Source organism: Plectropomus leopardus, chromosome 4 (genome assembly GCF_008729295.1).
Source record: "Plectropomus leopardus isolate mb chromosome 4, YSFRI_Pleo_2.0, whole genome shotgun sequence".
Classification (NCBI taxonomy): domain Eukaryota; kingdom Metazoa; phylum Chordata; class Actinopteri; order Perciformes; family Serranidae; genus Plectropomus; species Plectropomus leopardus.
In genome coordinates this window covers 11,572,640-11,597,054 of record NC_056466.1, presented here as the reverse complement: position 1 = coordinate 11,597,054, position 24,415 = coordinate 11,572,640, and positions in this window count along the sequence as shown.

Here is a 24,415-nt window from a genome sequence, read left to right as displayed (position 1 = left end):
ATATGTGCTTGATGACTACATACACGATATGCTAATCATGTGGTGTGTAATGATACAAAAAAGACTGAGGCTACAGCTTACATGCTGCAGGCAGAAAGTCAGCCTCAGTTAATGATCAATGTAGAAGACATGAACATAGAGAAGCAGCAGATCTGCTACTTGTAGGGTATTGCTATTTAGTAATATAGTACAGTATTAGAATTAAAAAAAAATCATATTTCAATTCTATAGATAAAGGTTTTGAGGATTTATCGGTGTGTAATACAGCTGTCATGATATCTACAATATTGCAATACTGTGCTATTGACAAGCTAACCACAGGAGATTGAGAGCAACCCCTACAACCACCATGTTGATGTTTTTGTTTTTTTTATCTCTTAAATTGGGGCATTGTGTAATTACAAAAATGAAAATGTTAAAAAAGTTCAACTTTGGGCAACACACTGCAGTCATCATTGTCACTTTTTACTCAGCTATCCAATCACAGTGGAGGAGTGGGAAACAAACAGCCTTACCACAAAGACCAAATGTCGCATTGCTTAACAAGCAATGCAACAAAATTCTAGAAACTACTAATTGTAAACTTACCCAAGTTTAGTACAGAAAACAACAGAGCCATTAATATCAACCTCATTCGGATGAAACAGTTCTAGGGATGAGTCGGAGAAAAAAAATTCAAAGCGGTTTGATATTAGGAGCCAGACCGGACCTATGTACCAAATTTTACCACTAGGTGTCGCACTTGACTGCCATACTGGAGTGGAACATAGTCACATCCTGATGTCCATCTATGTGTTCAAGTCGCATTGCATAACATCAAAGCTCTCTGTCCACATTGAATCCATTAAAAATCCATTCTGTCACTTAATGTACACAAACCATGTAAATATCACATGCGCTCAAGATCAGATTTGAGAGGTTACCACTTAAAAGATGAGTAAGTGGCCTTCTTGGCAAAACCAGAAATCGACCCAGCTCTAGTTCTTGGACTGATGTTCCACAGCAGTTGATGCGTCAATCCTGAGCGGGGCTTTTCTAATGTAACCTGTAACCTCATATAAAATTTTATTAAGGTTCGTAAATGGTCAAGTAGAACCAATTAAAAGCTGTCCAGCACTTAATAATTTTTTAACAAAAATAGAAATTACAGGTTTCCCTTTCCTGCCTGAATCATGCAGTTTTCATTTATCTCAGTTACTTAATGTCACAATACATTTGACACTTAACTTTTTTTTCCTCTCTAGGTATAGAAAATAATGTATGGCTGTATATAATGTCAATACCAGTCACCATGTATTGACCTCCATCTTAATCCATAGTAATTTACAGGATTACTGTGATTATAAAGCAGCATAGGTTCACAAAATTGGATGTACAGTACCATGATGATTGATTTTGACAACAATCACCAGCTGAAAAGGCACTTTTGAGTCAGCTGATGCTCAAATGTGAAAGCTGGATTCCAAAGTGGCACAGCATGCCATGTAATAACATGCAGCAATTCTGTGTTTCCTGGCAGCACATCACTTGTGAACCAATATATCCCCCTCTAAGACGATGAAACATCCTCAGAGATGTTTCTGGAAAATGCAGCACGCTGAGTTGCTAGATAGCAGACCATTTGGGTACCAGATATGTGTTGTTGACACACATGCACACACACACACACACACACACACACACACAATATAATGAGCAGTTTTAGGTGCATGACATCTGATTCTAAAGGCATGAATGTTTTCCTCATATGCTAGAGTTTTAGTATTGCATTTACCCCTCTATTCATGTGTCTGGCTGTAGAAAAGCCATCCTACAGAGAGTGAAACTGAGATGACAACCCAATCAAATGTGTTTTCCCCTGCCTCTGATAGTGTCTGTGCCTCATGTTTTTCCAAATACGCCTTGACAAATTTCTTTCATAGATGCATGTGTAGGCCTTTGCTGTGTCGAGGAATTGTCAACACGATTAAACTTGTTCTTCCCTCCAGTGTGGAAGCCAGTTATTGATGTGTAATTTAGAGGTCATGGCTTGTTTCAGTTGCTTTTCTTTCGTGTGGCTAAATGTGCAGAAACCAGCGTCCCATGTGTTTGTTGTACAAATGAGACATAATTGGGTTGTTAATATATGGAGGCAGTGGAAGCAAAGGGGACAAAGGACTTCACTGTAGTTGAGGATGGTTTTGGGCCATCTGAGAGATGTTGGCAAATGAGTCTCACTACCATGACTGTAATCACTACTACTGTGCTGAAGAATATGATGGGCAATTCAGTCACGGTTTACGTTACTTCCATGGTTATTAAGAGACATATTCAGGTCAGTCAGTCAGGCTTCTGTGCCTGTGAGCGATCAGACGTTGTCATGGTTCAATGCAGTTGAGAAAATGCATCTTCTCTTTATCCAGCATTTAGTTTTACTGTTTCAAGAAAGATTTCACTGCTGGAAAGCCTTTTAATTTAACTTAACTAGGATGTCTATAGAGAAGAAAGATGCAAATACTTTTTGGACATCATTTTATGTTTTTGCTCAAGTGGGAGAAAAACTTCAACTACCAGAATACACTGCGCCGCATCAGACCAATACAGGCAGCCACTGAGATGATGTAATGACCTGATGACATTATGTGTCCCTGTTGGTGTAAAACGATAGCAGTCGGCTGGTAAGAAAGGATCTCGAATTACAGTTTAACAGTGATTCATAACGCATCTGAAAAAATTTGTGGGGCAAACATGCAGCCTACTACCAGAATTGTGGTTATTTGATCAGCACTGCTTAGTTTTACAGTTTAATCTCGATTTTTTTTAGGATTTTCTCAGGCCCCGGGGAAAGCTGCTCCCCCTTGCAGCAAACTTTTCTTATTGGCCACTTGCAGTTTTGCAACCAAAGGATCCTCTGCATCCCCCACTGAAAGCATTTACCCCAAAGGCCACCATTTTAAAAGAGATGTCCGCAAAACCATCGACAGGTCATCTTGACATGCAAATAAGGTAGATTATGAATCTTTCTATTGTTAATTTTTGAGCCATGGTGGTTTTATAATTGTAAAGCTCTTTTCTCACCGAGAAAAACAATTTAAAAATCCATGACATTATCACAATGTAAAGTCTCTGAGGCTTGTGGGAACTTGTGGGCGGAGCCAGCGGGCAAAACACTACTGCAGATAGTCAGTGGGTAGCATATCTTAGAAGTAAACCCAGAAACAGGAAAAGTTTTTCAGCATATGCGCCAGGTGAGCAACTCCATAGGAATGAACAGGCACCTTTTTTGTTTTGCTGCCTGGTTATTATTAAAGTCTATGGATTTTCTGGGCCCATTTTCACTCTTTAGGAAATAGAATAGCACCCACTTCTGGTTTGCAAACTCTCCCTATTATAGCTAAAATGGCACTAAAATGTGTTTCTAAAAACATTTTAAGCAAGAAATAGTCAGTGCAGTCACAAAATCTTGATTTATATTCAATCAGCACTGCCTAGTTTTACTGTTTGATTGGATCTGGATCTGGGTTTGAGAAACGAGAGACAGGAGCAAAACTTGGTCTGCTTATATAATGATATTTGTGTCTGTGGTGGCATCATTGGTGGTGGTTAATACGATAATGAGAAAGCACAGCATCTAGTTTGAGCAACAGCCCATAAAAGACAGTGAACCTCAGCTGGATAACGTTTTGCATCAATTTGCATCTTCCAGTGGAGTTTCGTTGGGTAGAGGAGGAGGGATATCTCAGAATTGGCTACACGGAGGGGAGTTAACCACAGTTCATTTACACATGCTACCCACATTGTTTTAATACAAAGGTGGTGAAGAATCCCTTTAACATCTTGGCAAGGAATTTTCACAAAAATTCTGCAATGTCTGTGTAGAGAACTACTGTGGACTCTCCCCCTATGGAGCTATAAAGTTTAGGATAAGTGTACACACCAAAGGTCGCTTTGGTTACCCAGCTGCAAAAGCACTTACTTTAAAATACACAGAAACATTACATTGTTACATTGTTATGTATGAATTTCTTTTTTCGTTTTGGCAACTTAACACTCATGCTGAGACTGTTCACATGAATTATAGTGGATTTACAAAAGGAGGGTGTACTTCCTCTTCAAGTGATTTTCCACAAAAATGCCCTAAGACTTGTAAATTGTAAGTGCCAGTTTGCCTATAAGCAGTGCACAGTTCATGTGTTTTATTATTAGCAAACATTCCTTGCAGTGCATACAGCATTACATGTTTTTGGAAGCCTTTCTCATAAATATAGTTCACCTTTTTGCTCTCTTCACCAAGTTGATGATTTAATTTGAAAGCAAATGCTCTTATCTTAAAGCAACTGTGTCATGTGCTTTAGCCTTGAGACCAGTGCTCTCACAGAAGGACAAGTCCACTGTAAATTTCAGTCTGTAGCAGCCCAAGAGAAAACTGGAGAACATGGCTATAGCTTTTAATCACTTTCACCAGGTGCAACACACACAACGTGCACACACGACATACACACCAGATGAGCTGTACACAAAGCATGGGTTTGCCAATTCAGAGAGTTTAATGTAGAACACTGACATTTTGTTTCCTTACCAGTCAGCCTGTGAAGACGCAGACATCCAGAGTGAGTTAGCCTGCAATGTGAAAACCTATTTACTCAAATGGCTTCTTACTTTGTTCACTGGGGTCCTACATGAACACAGTTTTCATTCAGATTTATACAGTTTTTGGCTATTGAGGGATTTCTGTCTGTGCTGTTTTTGTGTGCACTGCAGGACAATCAAAATCTGATGACAAATTTGCTGTGTGGTTTCTGTGCTTGCATTGTATTGCCAGGTCACTGTCAATCTAATCTGACCAAACAACACCAACAAAGTCCTGACCATGCAAACAGGCAGTTTTTGAGAGTTGTAAAACTTAACATATAATACGTTGGAATGTGTTTTTCTGAAGCTTGAGTTTAATTCAAGCAATATTATATGAGAGGGTGTGCTTTAGTGATGCATCACTGCTGTCCTAATAATGATGATAAAGTCAACCTAAAATGTAATATTGCAATTATTTACCAACAATAAAGAAAGATATAATCCACATGGAATGACATTGTTTTTTGACATTGATTTGCTCTCAAAATAAAACACTTTTTGCTAGCGGTATCTTACTAGTAAACAATGGAAATACATAGGGTAATACTAATAACTGGAAGACAGTCTTTCACGTTAATATTTTAATTTGCTGGTTTTCTTTTCAGCTCTTAAGTTATAATGTTGCCATGGAAATGTCAGAGCAATTATTTTTAGTGATGAGGAAGGTGTGCTGTCATGCTGATTTAATCAGGTTCTAAAGGTCAGGTTGCATAGTCAGATCTACTTTCATAATGTTGCCTACATCGTCCCAAGTATGTAGTTTTATTGAGAAGTAATTCAGAATTTAAGTCAAGCAAAGTCACTTTTATGTATAAAGCCTATTATCATAATTCACAATTTGCCTCACAGAGCTTTACAGCATACAACATTCCTCTTTACAGAGAAGATTAACATAATAAAATTAGAGTAATCAATAAATAGTTCTACTAATAACATATAATTAAATTTTCTTGGACAAAATATTTGTAAAAGTGTGCAATACGAGTATTAGTCCTTGTCTCCCCAAAATAAAATAAGACAAAATTAAATATAGAAAAACAGGGATACGATGGAGATTCTCCCACAAACTGACATCTCTTGTCTGTTTAAGAGTACGCAAAGCATATGTTATTTAGATTACTATTGAACATTTTTTTAATAATACATAGTGCAATGCTTTTGCTGACAGTGTTTTTCCTATTGTCCAGGAAGCAATTTGTTCTCACCTCTTTGAGTAAAGCATCACAATCTGCTAGAAGAAACTTTAAACTTGTTAGATTCATGTAATCTATAAATTCACTGTACACGTTAACGCCTGTGTAAATGCAGAGTGACCATCACATAATTTTGCCATCAGTCAGCAAAATTACTGCTGGTTAGCAGTTAATATAACCAAAGATGCCATTTTTAGTGTTTTACTTGTGTGTGTGTGTGTGTGTGTGTGTGTGTCTTTGGACTCATGTGCTAACCTCACTAAGAGCCTAGCAGCCCAATGACAAACGTACCTCAGAGTCTTTTCAATGGATGACCGAGCCTGTGATAAAACACATAGACTCGTGCTCCAGCGCCATCAGAGAAGACTTGATAAATGAACATGTGTGGGCTGGAGAGGGGAGAGGTGAAGAGAGAGACAGAGAGTTGGCGCTGCAGCCCCTCTGGTTTTGGCGCAGGGGTCTACCTCGTCATTCTTAATGACTCAGTGGCGTTGATCTGTGAAGGAAAGAGAAAATGGGCCATTTAGGGAGAGAAACAGTCAACCTGCTGTGTCTTGTCCATTGTCTGGGATTTAAGTGAGAAAATCAATTTGTCATGACACTTTGCCGATAAAAGTAATTCCCCCGTTCCCTCTCCCTCGTCCTCATCTGATATGCACACTAGGCTTAGCACCAAGACGGGGGGTTATTGGAATGATTGCTCACACGCTTAGACACTTAGCAAACACACACACTGTGTTTCTATATGTGGACAGACTAATGCCCATATTCACAATGACAAATACTCACAAACACATTTCCTATTTTTTTCTTTTTTCCATCGAATCCTGTTCAAACCCATCCTGTATATAAAAAAAATGAGTGTGCTGGTTTAGGGTCAGGGGCATGTGGCCATGGGAGTAAAAAGAGGGTGAGGCTGTTGGTATAAGAGAAAGCAGAATCAGGCAATGTGGATCAACTGTAACAGTCTAGGGCACCATGTGTCATGAAAATGCACCACATGACACTTGTGTCTCCCTACAGTACTTGAGGGAGAGGGGAATTTATTATCAGGCAAGAGATCCAGTCATGATGGCCAGCCTGACAAAGTTTTCCCCAGGTTCAATCAATCACATGTGTCCTCTGTGAAGAGGCACCACCACAAGGGGCCCTAGGAGGCTCTGCCAGCAGATTAGTCACAGCCAAGTCTCATTTCTGCAGCTGCACCAGTACAAAGATGGAATGATGAAGTAAAAGAGGGAGGAGGGGGTGATAGGTGAGAGGTAGGCAAAAAAGAAATGATGGAAGGGTTGCGATGAAAGAAAGGGGAGAAAAAGAAGGGATGTGCTAAAAGTGAGTGGGAAAAATGGGTAAAGAAGGTGAAAGAGGAGCAAGAGAGGAAACCAATCATTGATGACAGAAGTGATGATGAAACAGTGGAATGAGAAGGAAAGAAAAACTAACAGAATAACATATGGAGAGTAACAGAGGCAGTGAAATGGATGGAAACATAAGCTGGGAGTGTCGCGTCAGAGTTTTCATGCATTATTGGCACACACAGTTTCTGGCTTCCAAGAAACATGTTTCAGAATGTAAATTTTTTGGTTACATTTTTCAGTTTCCACTTTCTAATTCATTCATAACATAATCCTCATTTTGTAGAGTTATGACTTGATTGCTACATTCAATCACTCACTAAAGGAGAACTAACATGGTGCAAATGCTTGTTAAGTCATTTTTTACTGTGTAAAAAGTACTGCACCAAAACAGCAAACTGGATTCAACTAGCTGATATAAATACTGCTAACAGATGTGCTCATATTTCCCCACTTTATTTTTGCCTAATTTATGTTGTGCCCTATCGGGTATTAATGTGAGGTTATAATATCTGCCGTTACAACTACATGCTACCTGCCAAGAGGAAATAAATTGAATTAAGTACTACCTAATTACCTGGTACTTAAAGTGTGTAGCTAAGTACGTGCACGTTTAACTTAAAGCTTGGGTAGGCAGATATCGGAGAAAGGCAGAAAATAAATTAATCCTTCGAAACCTGCAGATTGGTTTATTTACTTTCAAGAACATTTGAAGAAGGCAAAAAAACACAGAAAGTTAAAAAGAAAACAAACAAAAGAATGACCAATAAAATTATTTAGTAATGATACTTTTTTGTGCAACATTATTGTGGTACTTATAAATATAGTTTATAACAGGTAGTAGTAAGTTTTAATAATGTCAATACTTGTGAAAGGCATCTGAAAGCAGCACAAGAAAAGAGATGTTGCTCCGGGTTTCAAAGGGTTAATTTTTTTAATGGGAGATTGTAAAAATACACCCTCCTCTGCTTTTTTTTCTACTCTCTCTATCCTAAACTAAGCTCCTTCCACCAGATGTCCATGGGCATATGTATGTGCTTCACACTATAACCCAGAGTTCCCCACACTTTGATATATCTTATTTTATTGTAGAAATGTATTCACTCAGCCCCTTAATGCCCTGCTCTCTCTCTCTCTCTCTCTCTCTCTCTCTCTCTCTCTCTCTCTCTCTGTTTGTGTATCAAACTACAAATGAGACAAGAATTACCTAGCACACGTAAGCCATCCCATCGTCCACTTGCCTCCTTCCCTGCTGCTGAGGAGAGCGGGCAGCAGCTTAGGTGACGGACTCAGGGTCAGCGGTTGCTACGGCTCAAATTCGACAGTGCAACCCCCCAGCCCCAGAAACGGATGTCACAGTGAGCTGGTGGCTCTTTTCTCAGTGAGGTGGTCTGTGGAGTGAATGGAGGACACACTGTGATTCGAGGCAATAAGCAACATTTTGAGGCCATGCATCTCTGAAATGCTTTGCTGATATTGAGTCATACTTTGTTTCTTTAATGCCTGGCTCTTCTTTAGATTCTTGCTTTGCAGTGAATGCAGTTTTTGCAAATGCTGGAACTGCAACTTTCTCTGCAGGATTTTCCACCAGTGAATCAGGCTTTCATGGACATCTGCATTTGTAGAAAAGCAAACAGGAACACCCTCTGTCTGAAATGACCTGTGACAGGCCAGAGTCTCCTTTTATGGGTTAGATTTTCTAAAGCCTGAAAACAGAGCTAAGAGGAGGTGCAGAAGTCTAGTTTTCTTTCTGTCCTCTTGAATTACAATATTTTCAAAGACTATTGTGGGATTTTTGCCCAATGACGCCAGAATTAAACTGCCCACCTCAGCTTTTAAAGTTCTTTCCCCATGTTTAAATAGGATGCAGGACTATGATTTTATTTTTTTTATTTCTAAACAATCTCTGTCAGTTTTTAGGCTGATCTAAGGGATATTTTAAATAATTTTTTTTTTTTTTTCTGATATTATCTTCCAGGAGACAGATTTTCTTTTTTTTTCTTCAACTAAATGGTAGAGGAGTGGGCATAGCATGCCAGACTTTATAAACATGAACACCGTATTGAATCCCATGTATTTTTTTAAGACTGGATTTCACAGCTAAGGCTTTCTTAGTTCTCAGAAATGGTGCATTGTTAATAATGATCCTGTACTGATAATTTGGCACTGTACTACTTTTGTCACGGTGCTAATAACATCACTCTCTGTTTATTGCCTAAGTCTTTAAAAGATTAAGATTACCAACCCAGCCCAAACTGCCACAGGTCCATGTCACAATATCTCACCGTTATCAATCTTTCTGCAGTCACACTGACGCTGATACATACTTGTTTGCACTGGAGCTTAATACAATATGTATAAACAGCGACACATGCAGCTCTGAGAAAACAGACACATATTTTTGTCTCTACTTTTCAACAAGATAAGAAGAAACTGGTACCAATTATGGCTCCTGGAACTACAATTTCCAATTGTCCGTTGTAGGCTCTGCTGTGAAGTCTACGTACGACTTTAAAAACAGGCAACACAACAGTGTCTCCCGAGGGAGCCCCTCTTTGTTAATCCCTATTAACCTCTCCAGTGAGCGGGGCCGGGGTTCACAGTCTTGGCCACTTAAGTTTGAGCATGACCTTACTTTGTGCTTACAACTGTCTAATGTGTCTGCCACGGCTTGGCTGCTCTCCAGCTCAGGTTCTCATCCACCCACCCCTGAGCTTGTTCAAATAGGAGAGGGAGGGCATGACCAGGTACTTTAAGAACTTTGGCTACTTTCAGGAGGTTACACATGTTGAGGATAAGGAACAGGAATGAGCACATATTAAAACTTTATGTTATTATTGCTGCTAAATCCATTGTCATCAGTATCTTGTAAGATCTCCACCTCTAAGCTCTTAATAATAGAATACAAAAGTAGAAATCACTTGAAAAACATAATAATAATACAAACACATAAAACATAATAATTTCAGCATGACAAAGCCTGGCCAAAAATTTCAATTCGTTCATTGTTGTCTGACAAGGTCAGGGATGAATTCACTTTGGAAAAACATTTTCATTTCTTTTCAAGAGGGCAACAGTTAGGGGTGGAAGAACATATCATTACACTTTTTATAGTATTGCAATACAATGTTTTGTGATATGATGTTGGCTTTCAAAACTATTTTTCCAATTCTTTACTTTTTTTATTTTCTTACTTTGTTTCCTGAAAAAATCTTGCAAGCACTTTTATTCTGTTTACTTCTGTGATATGGGCTGTTGTTGATTCCATTGCTCAAATGCACAAAAAGTAGTGCTATGATGTTGTGTTACAGGGACTATGATAAATATTAATATAGGACTGGTTCTGAATGAATAAAAGAGGCAAACTTTTTTTATGCATATGCTGGTGTTCCTAAAACTAGATCAAAAAAACAGTAACAATATATTACCTTGCTTACAATATTGGAATATATCGTTATATATTGAATTGTAACCTTGTATCGTGATACATATCGTATTGCCAGAATCTCACCAATAAACAGGCCTAGCTGCAACGTATGTGTCCTAAACCGTGCAAACAAGACAAAGATACTGTATCAAAATATATTTTAAATAGCCATATTTCTGGCTACTTCTATGTAAGTATAGAATTGAATTGAATACAGAACCCAAGAAAAACCTATCTTACCCATACATGTGAGCGGTCAAAGCATGCATCAATCAAAAATAATAAAAAACAAACAAACAACCCTAACATCTCTATAGATCTTATGACACAACAACACAGAGCACCAGTGGAGATTATTACAGACACCAAAAAAGCATACAATTTTGTGTTCAATTTACCCTCAGTTTTATTTTCTCAACATTTACTCCTCTATATCATAACTTTTTCATTAGACTTGTTCTGTACTTTCCGCTCAATTTTCTACCATTAAATCACTTTCTGTTCTACTTCAGTGACTTAAAAAAAGAATAATGCTTTACTTTACAGGCAGACCACAAAGTACTCCTCAAGACTCCTGGTTGCACCCTCTCTCTTTTTGATAAACACAACACACTGTCTTACTCCATTTCCACTGTAACTACTAGTTTTGGACGTGAGCTGCTGACCTTTTAGATGATGAGATATTCAGATTGAGACAACTGGAAGAATTATTCTTGGTCTTGACCGAATCTTACACCCTCAAAGTCTTGTTCTTGTCTCGGTCTCAATACACTCTAGTCTTGGTCTTGACTTGCTCTCAGTTTAGGTGGTCTTGACTGCAACCTGGATGTCAACCTATGGAATTAGCTTCATATGTTTTGATCAGTCTTCTCATTAGTGTTTTGGGTTTTTTTTTCATTGTAAAAGCAAGCAGTGAGTTTTGTGCTTTTTTAGTTTGAGTTTTGGTAAATGTCACTTTGTCTCGGTTTATGCATACATATATCTCACACTTAAATTCACATTTGATACAACAGGCCCTATTTGCACCACTCCCAGCTTTCAAAAGACTGTGGGAGCACCCCAGGGAGTTTGGTAAATAGGACTCTAGGAACTGGTAGTATTCATTGCCCAGGAAATCTTGATGAAAAAGAGCATGAGTAATGTCCTCAGGCTGGAGATGAGATTAGAAGAAAATAAAGTTGCTTTGCTGTTGAGCAGTGACTCACTGCAAAGTCATACTCTTAAGTCTGAAGTTACAAATCTTAAGGCGGGACACACTGCCAAGAAAATTTGGTCAAAATCACACCTTAATGAAGAAAGTCATGCTTAGGTAAACTAATTACTTCACTGTTCCTCATGCCATTGAATATTTTCCCTTCATTATAGCTATTCATGTTCTCTGTTACAGTGGCAGCAGGATCCAGCAGGGTAACTCAGGTGTCCTTCACCAAATCCTCATCCTCCACCTCTTCCAAGGACATTCCCATGCCAGACGGAACCTGTTAGCGAAGTAGCATGTTGTGATTGGTCTCCAGGACAAAAATATCTCAGGTGAGAGAGTCAAACACATTCAAGTAAGGCAAACTGCAAAGTTAAAATTGTTTTTGGGTATACATGTGTTCCAAATATGCCATAGGAAACTAGTATATCACAAATCTACAACCAGCTTGGCAAATCACCGAAAATCTGTTAGTAACAGTTTAGTCATTTTGTAAAGTATTCATTTTTCTAGCTATTGTGCCTAAAGTGTAACTTTCATGCTAATAAAAGGGCTAATTGTCACATTATTTTAGGTGCAACTGATGCCAAAAAATGTCTCTCATACCCCCTTGAAGCTTTAATTAATTATTTCTGAACAATGCCCTAAATGTGGTTTTTGGGACAGCCCTATATTTAACATTGAAAGCTACTACCACAATACTCTGTAAACTGTAAAACCAATTCTGAAGAAGGTAGTAAAGACAAGTTGGACCAAAACATGCTATCATGGACAGTGGAAAGTACTCTACGACTGAAGTAAATGTGGATAATCACCACTGTGAAGTGGGTGCAGTAAATGTCAAGGTTGTAGCTGACTTTGACAAAAGCATGTCTACATTGTATGATACAACAAAATGTGAGGTTCTCACCGCCTTCAAATGAACAAAGATGAAAAAGAATACATTAATTAGAATGTGCATAAATTGGTAGTCCCTGTAAATTAAAATTAATGTATGTTAAAAATGCCATTATTAATTTAAACTGTTCAAATCAGTTTTTGATTTGCAGTTATCCTTTATCTCTGTGATGTTCTGTGTTCAACAGGATACTAATGAAATATTGATGACTGTGACCTATTTAAGAAAAGCACAAGAGGTTAAAACAAGTAAAGAGCACTTTTGTGTTTATTTTGCTCCCTTGCTGTGCCAAGCCCCAGACTGGTAATGTCTCTAACATCTTTACACAGCCAGAATTGCCTTTGCTTCCAAGAATAATCAGCAGTGCTAGTAGTAAAGAGGTCTGTCCCTGCATTTTTATCCTGTAAATGGCCATTTAGAGAGCAATCATATCACTTCCATTTGTTCTGATTTTCATTGAGCAGTGGCATTAAACGATAATTAAAAAGAACTGCTCATGAGGTCAACTGAAGGAGCATTGAAAGGTTGTTTTTTAAAAACTAAAAGTACTGCAACATGGTTCTATGCCTTTGCGCCCCAGTCAAGTTACACTTACAACTAACATCCATGGCTGTGACAACATGAATGCTTCATGCACATCCCCCAGCACAGTTTGAAGATTAGTGTCACAAATTCAGTATATGAAGTTGACTTGTGTCCAAAGAAGTGTTTTTGTAGAACATTATGATGTCACAGCAAAGTTGATCTTTTAAATATAAAATGTCAGCATTTCATCATTTTATCTTGCTTAACATTTGAGTGACATTTGTCACAATTAGGGCATGAGTTACTGAGTTATGGCCCAAAACAATAATTTTTTAGGTCATAGTGACTTTGCCCTTTGACCCTTAATCACTGAATTCTAATTTATTTATTTTTAAGTTTCAATGGACATTTGTGACAAATTTGAGGAAACTCTCTTATGGCTTTCTTGAGGTGTTGAGTTCACAAGACTAAGGCAGACACAAGGTCACAGTGACCTTGACCACCAAATTGACCACCAAATTGACCACCAAATTGACCACCAGAAGTCTGAGTGGACATTTGTCTCAAATTTGAAGAAATTCCCTCACGGTGCTTTTGACAGATCATGTTTACAAGGATGAGTGGGATGCAAGGTCACATTTGACCACCAAGATTTAATCATTTCATCACTGAGTACAGTGAACATTAATGGCAAATTTGAAAAAAAAAATACAAGAAAAAGAAGAAGCTGAAAAACAGCTCAAAAACCACATAAAACACAGTGTCGAGACACACCATAGCATATAATGTTGTGAAAACAGCCAACGCCCTAATATGGCATGTCAAAAAAAGACCAAAAAAAGTCAAGGCTATAATATGGCTAACAATGTCAAAATATGACATGTCCCATGAACACCTGAAAACACCCGAAAACAGCATAGAACATGTGCCAAGACACAATAGCATAGAATCTTGCAAAAAAAAGCCCCAAAAACACCTTAATGGTGCATGTTGAAAAAATGACCGAAAAGGCAAGGCTATAGTATGGCAAAAAAGGTCAAAATAGGACATGGCCCAAAAACAGCTGAAAACACCTCAAAACAACCTAAAGTAGCATGCCGACACACACCATGGGTAAGAATGTTGCAAAAATGGCCAAAAACACCATAATAATGCATGTTGAAAAAATGACCGAAAAGGCAAGGCTATAGTATGGCAAAAATGTCAAAATATAACATGTTCTAAAAATAGCTAAAAAGGCCTGAAAACAGCCTTAAGTAGCGTGCTGACATACGCCATAGCATAGAAAGTTACAAAAATGGCCAAAAACAAAATAATAATGCATGATGAAAAAATGACCGAAAAGGCAAGGCTATAGTATGGCAAAAAAGGTCAAAATAGGACATGGCCCAAAAACAGCTGAAAACACCTCAAAACAACCTAAAGTAGCATGCCGACACACACCATGGGTAAGAATGTTGCAAAAATGGCCAAAAACAACATAATAATGCATGATGAAAAAATGACCGAAAAGGCAAGGCTATAGTATGGCAAAAAAGGTCAAAATAGGACATGGCCCAAAAACAGCTGAAAACACCTCAAAACAACCTAAAGTAGCATGCCGACACACACCATGGGTAAGAATGTTGCAAAAATGGCCAAAAACAACATAATAATGCATGATGAAAAAATGACCGAAAAGGCAAGGCTATACTATGGCAAAAAGGTCAAAAAAGGACTTGTCCCAAAAACAGCTGAAAACACCTCAAAACAACCTAAAGTAGCGTGCTGACAGATGCCATAGCATAGAATGTTGCAAAAATGGCCAAAAACACCATAATAACGCATGATGAAAAAATGACTGAAAAGGCAAGGCTATAGTATGGCAAAAATGTCAAAATAGGACTTCTCCCAAAAACAGCTGAAAACACCTCAAAACAACCTAAAGTAGCATGCTGACACATGCCATAGCATAGAATGTTGCAAAAATGGCCAAAAACACCATAATAATGCATGTTGAAAAAATGACCAAAAAGGCAAGGCTATAGTATGGCAAAAAAGGTGAAAATAGGACATGGCCCAAAAACAGCTGAAAACACCTCAAAACAGTCTAAAGTAGCATGCTGACACACGCCATAGCATAGGATGTTGGAAAAATGGCCAAAAACAACATAATAATGCATGATGAAAAATGACCGAAAAGGCAAGGCTATAGTATGGCAAAAAAGGTCAAAATAGGACATGTTCTAAAAATAGCTAAAAACACCTGAAAACAGTCTAAAATAGCGTGCTGACAGATGCCATAGCATAGAAAGTTGCAAAAATGGCCAAAAACAACATAATAATGCATGATGAAAAAATGACCGAAAAGGCAAGGCTATAGTATGGCAAAAATGTCAAAATAGGACATGTCCCAAAAACAGCTGAAAACACCTCAAAACAACCTAAAGTAGCGTGCTGACACACGCCATAGCACAGCATGTTGCAAAAATGGACAAAAAGAACATAATAACGCATGATGAAAAAATGACCGAAAAGGCAAGGCTATAGTATGGCAAAAATGTCAAAAAAGGACTTGTCCCAAAAACAGCTGAAAACACCTCAAAACAACCTAAAACAACCTAAAGTAGCGTGCTGAAACATGCCATAGCATAGAATGTTGCAAAAATGGCCAAAAACACCATAATAATGCATGTTGAAAAAATGACCAAAAAGGCAAGGCTATAGTATGGCAAAAATGTCAAAATGTGACATGTTCTAAAAATAGCTAAAAACCCCTGAAAACAGTCTAAAATAGCGTGCTGACAGATGCCAAACGATAGAATGTTGCAAAAATAGCCAAAAACAACATAATAATGCATGATGAAAAAATGACTGAAGAGGCAAGACTATAGTATGGCAAAAATGTCAAAAAAGGACTTGTCCCAAAAACAGCTGAAAACACCTCAAAACAACCCAAAACAACCTAAAGTAGCGTGCTGACACATGCCATAGCATAGAATGTTGCAAAAATGGCCAAAAACACCATAATAATGCATGTTGAAAAAATGACCAAAAAGGCAAGGCTATAGTATGGCAAAAATGTCAAAATGTGACATGTTCTAAAAATAGCTAAAAACCCCTGAAAACAGTCTAAAATAGCGTGCTGACAGATGCCAAAGCATAGAATGTTGCAAAAATAGCCAAAAACAACATAATAATGCATGATGAAAAAATGACCGAAAAGGCAAGACTATAGTATGGCAAAAATGTCAAAATAGGACATGTCCCAAAAACAGCTGAAAACACCTCAAAACAACCTAAAGTAGCGTGCTGACAGATGCCATAGCATAGAAAGTTGCAAAAATGGACAAAAAGAACATAATAACGCATGATGAAAAAATGACCGAAAAGGCAAGGCTATAGTATGGCAAAAATGTCAAAGAAGGACTTGTCCCAAAAACAGCTGAAAACACCTCAAAACAACCTAAAGTAGCGTGCTGACACAAGCCATAGCATAGAATGTTGCAAAAATGGCCAAAAACAACATAATAATGCATGTTGAAAAAATGACCGAAAAGGCAAGGCTATAGTATGGCAAACATGTCATATTTTGACATTTTTGCCATAACAACCTAAAGTAGCGTGTTGACACATGCCATAGCATAGAATGTTGCAAAAATGGCCAAAAACACCATAATAAAGCATGTTGAAAAAATGACCGAAGAGGCAAGGCTATAGTATGGCAAAAATGTCAAAATAGGACATGTCCCAAAAACAGCTGAAAACACCTCAAAACAACCTAAAGTAGCGTGCTGACAGATGCCATAGCATAGAAAGTTGCAAAAATGGACAAAAAGAACATAATAACGCATGATGAAAAAATGACCGAAAAGGCAAGGCTATAGTATGGCAAAAATGTCAATAAAGGACTTGTCCCAAAAACAGCTGAAAACACCTCAAAACAACCTAAAATAGCGTGCCGACACACACCATGGGTAAGAATGTTGCAAAAACGGCCAAAAACACCATAATAATGCATGATGAAAAAATGACCAAAAAGGCAAGGCTACAGTATGGCAAAAAAGGTCAAAATAGGACATGTTTTAAAAAATAGCTGAAAACCTCAAAACAACCTAAAGTAGCGTGCCGACACACACCATGGGTAAGAATGTTGCAAAAACGGCCAAAAACACCATAATAAAGCATGTTGAAAAAATGACCAAAAAGGCAAGGCTATAGTATGGCAAAAATGTCAAAATAGGACATGTTCTAAAAATAGCTAAAAACACCTCAAAACAACCTAAAGTAGCTTGCTGACACACGCCATGGCATAGAATGTTGCAAAAATGGCCAAAAACAACATAATAATGCATGATGGAAAAATGACCGAAAAGGCAAGGCTATAGAATGGCAAAAAGGTCAAAATAGGACATGTTCTAAAAACAGCTAAAAACACCTGAAAACAGTCTAAAGTAGCGTACTGATAGACGCCATAGCATAGAATGTTGCAAAAATGGCCAAAAACAACATAATAATGCATGATGAAAAAATGACCGAAAAGGCAAGGCTATAGTATGGCAAAAATGTCAAAAAAATAGGACATGGCCCAAAAAACAGCTGAAAACACCTCAAAACAACCTAAAGTAGCGTGCTGACACACGCCATAGCATAGAATGTTGCAAAAAATGGCCAGAAACACCATAATAAAGCATGTTGAAGAAATGACCAAAGAGGCAAGGCTATAGTATGGCAAAAATGTCAAAATAGGACATGTCCCAAAAACAGCTGAAAACACCTGAAAACAACCTAAAGTAGCGTACTGACAGACGCCATATCATAGAATGTTGCAAAAATAGCCAAAAACAACATAATAATGCATGTTGAAAAAAAAGACTGAAAAGGCAAGGCTATAGTATGGCAAAAATGTCAAAATAGGACATGTCCCAAAAACAGCTGAAAACACCTCAAAACAACCTAAAGTAGCATGCCGACACACACCATGGGTAAGAATGTTGCAAAAATGGCCAAAAACAACATAATAATGCACGTTGAAAAAATGACCGAAAAGGCAAGGCTATAGTATGGCAAAAAAGGTCAAAATAGGACATGTTCTGAAAATAGCTAAGAACACCTGAAAACAGTCTAAAGTAGCGTGCTGACACACACCATAGGTAAGAATGTTGCAAAAATGGCCAAAAAACACCATAATAACGCATGTTGAAAAAATGACCGAAAAGGCAAGGCTATAGTATGGCAAAAATGTCAAAATAGGACATGTCGCAAAAACAGCTGAAAACACCTCAAAACAACCTAAAGTAGCGTGCTGAGACACGCCAAAGCATAGAATGTTTGCAAAAATGGCCAAAAACACCATAATAATGCATGATGAAAAAATGACCGAGAAGGCAAGGCTATAGTATGGCAAAAAAGGTCAAAATAGGACATGGCTCAAAAACAGCTGAAAACACCTCAAAACAACCTAAAGTAGCATGCTGACAAACACCATAGCATAGAAAGTTGCAAAAATGGCCGAAAACAACATAATAATGCATGATGAAAAAATGACCAAGAAGGCAAGGCTATAGTATGGCAAAAAAGGTTGAAATAGGACATGTTCTAAAAACAGCTGAAAACACCTCAAAACAACCTAAAGTGGCGTGCTGACACATGCCATAGCATAGAATGTTGCAAAAATAGCCAAAAACAACATAATAATGCATGATGAAAAAATGACCAAAAAGGCAAGGCTATAGTATGGCAAAAATGTCAAAATAGGACATGTCCCAAAAACAGCTGAAAACACCTGAAAACAACCTAAAGTAGCGTACTGACAGACGCCATAGCATAGAATGTTGCAAAAATGGCCAAAAACACCATAATAATGCATGTTGAAAAAATGACCGAAAAGGCAAGGCTATAGTATGGCAAAAAAGGTCAAAATAGGACATGTTCTAAAAATAGCTAAGAACACCTGAAAACAGTCGAAAGTAGCGTGCTGACAGATGCCATAGCATAGAGTGTTGCAAAAATGGCCAAAAACAACATAATAATGCATGTTGAAAAAATGACCAAAAAGGCAAGGCTATAGTATGGCAAAAATGTCAAAATAGGACATGTCCCAAAAACAGCTGTAAACACCTCAAAACAACCTAAAGTAGCGTGCTGAGACACGCCAAAGCATAGAATGTTGCAAAAATGGCCAAAAACACCATAATAATGCATGTTGAAAAAAATGACCAAAAAGGCAAGGCTATAGTATGGCAAAAAAGGTCAAAATAGGACATGGCTCAAAAACAACTGAAAACACCTCAAAACAACCTAAAGTAGCGTGCTGACAAACACCATAGCATAGAATGTTGCAAAAATGCCCAAAAACACCATAATAATGCATGTTGAAAAAATGACCGAAAAGGCAAGGCTATAGTATGGCAAAAAAGGTTGAAATAGGACATGTTGTAAAAACATCTGAAAACACCTCAAAAACAACCTAAAGTAGCGCGCTGACAGACGCCATAGCATAGAATGTTGCAAAAATAGCCAAAAACACCATAATAATGCATGTTGAAAAAAAATGACCGAAAAGGCAAGGCTATAGTATGGCAAAAAAGGTCAAAATAGGACATGTCCCAAAAACAGCTGAAAACACCTCAAAACAACCTGAAGTAGCGTGCTGACACACGCCATAGCATAGAAAGTTGCAAAAATGGCTGAAAACAACATAATAATGCATGATGAAAAAATGACCAAGAAGGCAAGGCTATAGTATGGCAAAAAAGGTCAAAATAGGACATGGCTCAAAAACAGCTGAAAACACCTCAAAACAACCTAAAGTAGCGTGCTGACAAACACCATAGCATAGAATGTTGCAAAAATGCCCCAAAAACACCATAATAATGCATGTTGAAAAAATGACCGAAAAGGCAGGCTATGGTATGGCAAAAAAGGTTGAAATAGGACATGTTGTAAAAAACAGCTGAAAACACCTCAAAACAACCTAAAGTAGCGCGCTGACAGACGCCATAGCATAGAATGTTGCAAAAATAGCCAAAAACAACATAATAATGCATGTTGAAAAAATGACCGAAGAGGCAAGGCTATAGTATGGCAAAAAAGGTCAAAATAGGACATGTTTGTAAAAACATCTGAAAACACTTCAAAACAACCTAAAGTAGCGTGCTGACACACGCCATAGCACAGCATGTTGCAAAAATGGCCAAAAACACCATAATAATGCATGTTGAAAAAAATGACCGAAAAGGCAAGGCTATAGTATGGCAAAAAAGGTCAAAATAGGACATGTCCCAAAAACAGTTGAAAACACCTCAAAACAACCTAAAGTAGCGTGCTGACACACGCCATAGCATAGAAAGTTGCAAAAATGGCTGAAAACAACATAATAATGCATGATGAAAAAATGACCAAGAAGGCAAGCTATAGTATGGCAAAAATGTCAAAATAGGACATGTCCCAAAAACAGCTGAAAACACCTCAAAACAACCTAAAGTAGCGTACTGACACACGCCATAGCATAGAATGTTGCAAAAATGGCCAAAAACACCATAATAAAGCATGTTAAAAAAATGACCGAAAAGGCAAGGCTATAGTATGGTAAAAAAGATCAAAATAGGACATGTCCCAAAAACAGCTGAAAACACCTCAAAACAACCTGAAGTAGCGTGCTGACACACACCATAGCATAGAAAGTTGCAAAAATGGCTGAAAACAACATAATAATGCATGATGAAAAAATGACCAAGAAGGCAAGGTTATAGTATGGCAAAAAAGGTCAAAAAAGGACATGGTTCAAAAACAGCTGAAAACACCTCAAAACAACCTAAAGTAGCGTGCTGACACATGCCATAGCATAGAATGTTGCAAAAATGGCCAAAAACACCATAATAATGCATGTTGAAAAAATGACCGAAAAGGCAAGGCTATAGTATGGCAAAAATGTCAAAATAGGACATGTTCCAAAAACAGCTGAAAACACCTCAAAAAACAACCTAAAGTAGCGCGCTGACAGACGCCATAGCATAGAATGTTGCAAAAATAGCCAAAAACAACATAATAATGCATGTTGAAAAAATGACCGAAGAGGCAAGGCTATAGTATGGCAAAAAAAGGTCAAAATAGGACATGTTGTAAAAACATCTGAAAACACTTCAAAACAACCTAAAGTAGCGTGCTGACACACGCCATAGCACAGCATGTTGCAAAAATGGCCAAAAACACCATAATAATGCATGTTGAAAAAAATGACCGAAAAGGCAAGGCTATAGTATGGCAAAAAAGGTCAAAATAGGACATGTCCCAAAAACAGTTGAAAACACCTCAAAACAACCTAAAGTAGCGTGCTGACACACGCCATAGCATAGAAAGTTGCAAAAATGGCTGAAAACAACATAATAATGCATGATGAAAAAATGACCAAGAAGGCAAGGCTATAGTATGGCAAAAATGTCAAAATAGGACATGTCCCAAAAACAGCTGAAAACACCTGAAAACAACCTAAAGTAGCGTACTGACACACGCCATAGCATAGAATGTTGCAAAAATGGCCAAAAACACCATAATAAAGCATGTTAAAAAAATGACCGAAAAGGCAAGGCTATAGTATGGTAAAAAAGATCAAAATAGGACATGTCCCAAAAACAGCTGAAAACACCTCAAAACAACCTGAAGTAGCGTGCTGACACACACCATAGCATAGAAAGTTGCAAAAATGGCTGAAAACAACATAATAATGCATGATGAAAAAATGACCAAGAAGGCAAGGTTATAGTATGGCAAAAAAGGTCAAAAAAGGACATGGTTCAAAAACAGCTGAAAACACCTCAAAACAACCTAAAGTAGCGTGCTGACACATGCCATAGCATAGAATGTTGCAAAAATGGCCAAAAAAACACCATAATAATGCATGTTGAAAAAATGACCGAAAAGGCAAGGCTATAGTATGGCAAAAATGTCAAAATAGGACATGTCGCAAAAACAGCTGAAAACACCTCAAAACAACCTAAAGTAGCGTACTGACACACGCCATAGCATAGAATGTTGCAAAAATGGCCAAAAACACCATAATAACGCATGTTGAAAAAATGACCGAAAAGGCAAGGCTATAGTATGGCAAAAATGTCAAAATAGGACATGTTGCAAAAACAGCTGAAAACACCTCAAAACAACCTAAAGTAGCGTGCTGACAGACGCCATAGCATAGAATGTTGCAAAAATGGCCAAAAACACCATAATAAAGCATGTTGAAAAAATGACCGAAAAGGCAAGGCTATAGTATGGCAAAAATGTCAAAATAGGACATGTCCCAAAAACAGCTGAAAAACACCTCAAAACAACCTAAAGTAGCATGCCGACACACACCATGGGTAAGAATGTTGCAAAAATGGCCAAAAACAACATAATAATGCACGTTGAAAAAATGACCGAAAAGGCAAGGCTATAGTATGGCAAAAAAGGTCAAAATAGGACATGTTCTAAAAATAGCTAAGAACACCTGAAAACAGTCTAAAGTAGCGTGCTGACAGATGCCATAGCATAGAATGTTGCAAAAATGGCCAAAAACAACATAATAATGCATGATGAAAAAATGACCAAGAAGGCAAGGCTATAGTATGGCAAAAAAGGTCAAAATAGGACATGGCTCAAAAACAGCTGAAAACACCTCAAAACAACCTAAAGTAGCGTGCTGACACACGCCATAGCATAGAATGTTGCAAAAATGGCCAAAAACACCATAATAACGCATGTTGAAAAAATGACCGAAAAGGCAAGGCTATAGTATGGCAAAAATGTCAAAATAGGACATGTTGCAAAAACAGCTGAAAACACCTCAAAACAACCTAAAGTAGCGTGCTGACAGACGCCATAGCATAGAATGTTGCAAAAATGGCCAAAAACACCATAATAAAGTATGTTGAAAAAATGACCGAAAAGGCAAGGCTATAGTATGGCAAAAATGTCAAAATAGGACATGTCCTAAAAACAGCTGAAAACACCTCAAAACAACCTAAAGTAGCGTACTGACAGACGCCATAGCATAGAATGTTGCAAAAAATGGCCAAAAACAACATAATAATGCATGTTGAAAAAATGACTGAAAAGGCAAGGTTTATTATGGCAAAAAAGGTCAAAAAAGGACATGGTTCAAAAACAGCTGAAAACGCCTCAAAACAACCTAAGGTAGAGTGCTGACACACGCCATAACATAGAATGTTGCAAAAATGGCCGAAAACACCATAATAATGCATGTTGAAAAAATGACTGAAAAGGCAAGGCTATAGTATGGTAAAAATGTCAAAATAGGACATGTCCCAAAAAACAGCTGAAAAACACTCTCAAAACAACCTAAAGTAGCATGCCGACACACACCATGGGTAAGAATGTGGCAAAAATGGCCAAAAACACCATAATAAAGCATGTTGAAAAAATGACCGAAAAGGCAAGGCTTAGTATGGCAAAAAAGGTCAAAATAGGACATGTTCTAAAAATAGCTAAGAACACCTGAAAACAGTCTAAAGTAGCGTGCTGACAGATGCCATAGCACAGCATGTTGCAAAAATGGCCAAAAACACCATAATAATGCATGTTGAAAAAAATGACCGAAAAGGCAAGGCTATAGTATGGCAAAAAAGGTCAAAATAGGACATGTCCCAAAAACAGCTGAAAACACCTCAAAACAACCTGAAGTAGCGTGCTGACACACGCCATAGCATAGAAAGTTGCAAAAACGGCCGAAAACAACATAATAATGCATGGTGAAAAAATGACCAAGAAGGCAAGGCTATAGTATGGCAAAAAAGGTCAAAATAGGACATGTTGTAAAAACATCTGAAAACACTTCAAAACAACCTAAAGTAGCGTGCTGACACACGCCATAGCACAGCATGTTGCAAAAATGGCCAAAAACACCATAATAATGCATGTTGAAAATGTTGAAAAAAATTACTGAAAAGGCAAGGCTATAGTATGGCAAAAAAGGTCAAAATAGGACATGGCTCAAAAACAGCTGAAAACACCTCAAAACAACCTAAAGTAGCGTACTGACAGACGCCATAGCATAGAATGTTGCAAAAATGGCCAAAAGCACCATAATAAAGCATGTTAAAAAAATGACCGAAAAGGCAAGGCTATAGTATGGCAAAAAAGGTCAAAATAGGACATGTCCCAAAAACAGCTGAAAACACCTCAAAACATGTTAAAATAGTGTGCCAAGACACACCATGGCTACGAATGTTG